Source organism: Amphimedon queenslandica, unplaced genomic scaffold (assembly GCF_000090795.2).
Source record: "Amphimedon queenslandica unplaced genomic scaffold, v1.1 AMPQUscaffold_10485, whole genome shotgun sequence".
NCBI lineage: Eukaryota > Metazoa > Porifera > Demospongiae > Haplosclerida > Niphatidae > Amphimedon > Amphimedon queenslandica.
Genome location: NW_003549252.1, coordinates 1 through 5,058, shown reverse-complemented (window position 1 = coordinate 5,058; position 5,058 = coordinate 1).

Below are 5,058 nucleotides of genomic sequence, written 5' to 3'. Positions count from 1 at the left end.
TATCTTACTAGACTGTCCTTCCTCTATTGAAGTACTTCCATGTTCCTGAGATTCATTCAAAGTGTTGGTTTTTGTTCCTTTATCTTTATTATTATTACACTTTACTCCTCCATCTCCCTACACACACATATAGTAAAATAATGATGATGAGGAGTGTTTCTGATGTTAATTACTTTAATATCACGTTCCAAATCTGATGATAGTAATGTTAGATTTTCAAAAATAATATCTAAATTGATAATAAGTATATAAATAATGTAAAACTAGTGACAGTGAATGATCACACCTTTTTGTTGATCATCATTGGACTCACTGATCTGTGTGGGTGAGTAATTAGTAGCTGGTTTGTTCTCTTGAATTAATAGTGTTATTATGCATAAAGAATAATATGCATGTCATAGTATGTGCCTGCCACTTACTAGTATCATCATCATCATTATCATCATCATTATCCTCTTCCAAGTCTACAAGTCTAAGTGAAGTCTAGATTATAGGGGTAAAATAAAAATAATGTCATTTAACATAATTATTTTACACCTCCAATTGGAGCTGTTTTTCTTGTGGCAAATGTTTTGCCTTTTCTTTAAACCACAGTGACTCATTAATGGTTAGGGAGCGAGGGCGTCTTTCCATTTTGCAGTGAACAGGATCAGAGCATGTCTGTTTCTCAGCATCAATGTCTTTAATGTAATGGACTTCCTTTGAACGTCTGCATTGGCACACATATTGTACTTTTCTTGATGATCGATCATGGTAAAGAATCAGAGTTTCTTCTACTTTTTGGCAACAATCATTTAGTAACTTCAATATTTCTTGACAAACTATTTCGAAAGGAACAGGATGAAGATCCTCAGGGACATATCTCAACACATCAAATTGAATAGCATCATTAATATCAGTGAGAAATAAATCATCAGAAGGACGACCATAAGAGAAGCAGACACGATTACGATAGATACTTTTTGTCTCAACTTTAGAGCATAAATTCACGGCAGTAGCTAATCGATCAATGAAACCAGTAGCAGGTGCTGCATAAACATCATCAAAATTGAGCTTAACATTATCATCAGTAGCAACAGTTGTTGCTAAACGAGTGAAGAAGCCAGGAGGTACGTATCCATGGCTAGTTGAGAATGTAATGTGTATAGGTGAGGCTCTTAGTTTATAACCAGGTAGTACTTCATTAGGGTCACCTGTGTATCCTTGTAGCACTGCTGGAAGAAAATACTGCTTGAATCTGCTATCATAAAGCTCAGTTTGAACTTGAGCTGCAAGACGAAAATGAACTAAAAGTTCAATTATTTTTTCTGGATCAATGCCACTTGACTGCCATACTTCTTGATAGAGTGGTTGAACAAGAATACCATTATTTCGCAACAAATACCATCTATTTGTTCCACTCCATCCTTTTTCTAGTGCAAACACCTTCCCAATGGTATCAACAAACCATTTTGGACTGAGAATGACTTTATTCTTCAGACCTTCTATTTGAGGATAGTAAAGCACAGCTCCCAGCTCATGGTAGAATTTCAATACTTCAGGAACATCAGCTGCTGATATATGACATGCTGCTCCAATGGCAATAGTATCAGATACACTAATGACATTCAGCTTTAGCTCTTGAAGAACCTTGCGAAAGAGAACCCAATTGACAGGGGTTTTGACAGCCAATCTATTGATAAAACTATCAATTGCTCCACGTAAATCTGTAATGCTTGGATCTTCTTTGACTCCTTTGCCCGAGGTCGTATTATCAATGATCAGTACATCTTTAATAAGATCTGAGAACTCTTTCTCCTCATACAGGGACTGGATTTGCTTCTTTGCTTGTTCTTTCTTCTTTTTTCGCTTCAGCTTGTCACCACGAGTGCCAATACAGTAGAGACTAGGAGAAGAAGTATCATCTTTGTTGTGCTTCACGAGGTAACTGTGTATTGTGGACATCCATTTTATCATTAGATCACTTGTGCTTTCATTCACCACCTCACCAAACAGCACTTTACCATCAGGAGTATTCTGATGTGACTGCCATCTTTCTCTGAAATCCTTTGAAGCATCAAACAGGAGGAGAAACATTGTACGAGGAGTGAGGAAGGCTGGGAGAATCTCAAGGAACACTGGCTGACCACCACAATCCCATATATGAAGAAATGGCTACAGATTGGTATATTATATCATAATGCTAAAAGTAAGTAAACATATGACTCACTTGAACAAGTAATTCTGTTTTCTGATCAGTGGAACTAGCTCTTTCAAATATTGATTTGATACGAATCTCTACATTCAAATCAGAAGCTATTGAACCAGTTGAAACTAATGCATTGGATTCATCATGAGAATATTGGGCACTCAATACAGATGCATGGTCTGAGGATGATCTAGAATTAAACAAATGAGCAATTTCTTCAAGTTCATCTTTTTCTGTGGCTTCTCTCCATTTGTTTTCTCTCATTGTTTGCCACTTGTGTCCAAATGGTCGTACGGAGGATACATCAGATACAATGGTGCTTGTAGTACGACGTTTGAAAGGTTCTTCCATTAATGAATGCTTGAGAGACGTCTTGCCAGTACCAGCTGATCCCAGTAACATAAGACGAGCATACGCTACATCAGCACTTCCTTGTTCCTTGAGAGCTCTCTCATAGGCACCTATTGATACATGTACATATACATGCATATACTTATAAATAAATATAAGAATAATATCAAAACTTTCTGAAATGTTGTCAGCAGTCAACATACATATACAGTACATTACTTGTATCCTGAAAAATTATGACATCAGGATTTTTGGATAAAAAACACATCGTAATGGTATCATAGAAGAAAAGAATAAAATTACACATTTACATGTGATGTAACTTACAATCTGAAAATATGAATGACACAGTTTAGTAAAATTAGTATCATAGAAGAAAAGAATAAAATTACACATTAACATGTGACGTGACTTACTCTCTGAAAGATGTGAATAACACAGTTTAGTAAAGTATCACAATGGTATCATAGAAGAAAAGAATAAAATTACACATTCACATGTGATGTGACTTACTGGCTGAAAGATTGTGAATAACAGTTTAGTAAAGTATCACAATGGTATCATAGAAGAAAAGAATAAAATTACACATTCACATGTGACATGATCGACTTACTGGCTGAAAGATTGTGAATAACACAGTTTAGTAAAGTATCACAATGGTATCATAGAAGAAAAGAATAAAATTACATATTCACATCTGACGTAACTTACTTCCTGAAAGATTGTGAATAACACAGTTTAGTATCACAATGGTATCATAGAAGAAAAGAATAAAATTACACATTCACATGCAGGGGCGTATCTAAGCTCTGAGAGTTGGCTGGGCACGTAGAAAAAATATGCGGCGTGCGAAGCGCGCTGCGAAAATTTTTTAGAGGTAATTAATATTCATGATGGGCGTGGTCAATTAAATACTACGATTATTACTTTAATTAAGCTAAGATGTGCACTTCAGTGCTTATATTTTCTTCATTAGTAGTAGTACTGGCCTTGGGAAGACATTCAAACAGACTCAGCAGAGTTTCTTAGCCATTTTCAACTAGATTACTTTAATAATTATCGTGAATAGTCTAATAACTGATTGGTTAGTAGTAGTTATTATTTTAAAAATGGCAGCCCAATTGCCCAAATGGAGCTATGGAAGTCTCTACCATGTCATCATTATATTTACACTGGCTAAAACTATTAGCTATGCTAATCTTGTCTCATTGCTATCATAATAAAGTGAGCAATATTTTTAAAAGGACTAATATACAAAAGAAAAAAATTTTTTGGTCTGCTGAGTTGATCGGGCACAGGCCCACCCAGGCCCACCCTTAGATACGCCCCTGTTCACATGTGATGTGACTTACTTCCTAAAAGATGGTGAATAACACAGTTTAGTAAAGTATCACAATGGTATCATAGAAGAAAAGAATAAAATTACACATTCACATGTGATGTGACTTACTATCTGAAAGATTGTGAATAACACAGTTTTGTAAAAAATCACAATGGTATCACAGAAGAAAAGAATAAAATTACACATTCACATGTGATGCGACTTACTTCCTAAAAGATGGTGAATAACACAGTTTAGTAAAGTATCACAATGGTATCATAGAAGAAAAGAATAAAATTACACATTCACATGTGATGTGACTTACTTCCTAAAAGATGGTGAATAACACAGTTTAGTAAAGTATCACAATGGTATCATAGAAGAAAAGAATAAAATTACACATTCACATGTGACATGATCGACTTACTGGCTGAAAGATTGTGAATAACACAGTTTTGTAAAAAATCACAATGGTATCACAGAAGAAAAGAATAAAATTACACATTCACATGTGATGTGACTTACTTCCTAAAAGATGGTGAATAACACAGTTTAGTAAAGTATCACAATGGTATCATAGAAGAAAAGAATAAAATTACACATTCACATGTGACGTGACTTACTCTCTGAAAGATTGTGAATAACACAGTTTAGTAAAGTATCACAATGGTATCATAGAAGAAAAGAATAAAATTACACATTAACATGTGACATGATCGACTTACTGGCTGAAAGATTGTGAATAACACAGTTTAGTAAAGTATCACAATGGTATCATAGAAGAAAAGAATAAAATTACACATTCACATGTGACATGATCGACTTACTGGCTGAAAGATTGTGAATAACACAGTTTAGTAAAGTATCACAATGGTATCATAGAAGAAAAGAATAAAATTACACATTCACATGTGATGTGACTTACTATCTGAAAGATTGTGAATAACACAGTTTAGTAAAGTATCACAATGGTATCATAGAAGAAAAGAATAAAATTACACATTCACATGTGACGTGACTTACTATCTGAAAGATTGTGAATAACACAGTTTAGTAAAGTATCACAATGGTATCATAGAAGAAAAGAATAAAATTACACATTCACATGTGATGTGACTTACTATCTGAAAGATTGTGAATAACACAGTTTAGTAAAGTATCACAATGGTATCATAGAAGAAAAGAATAAAATTACACA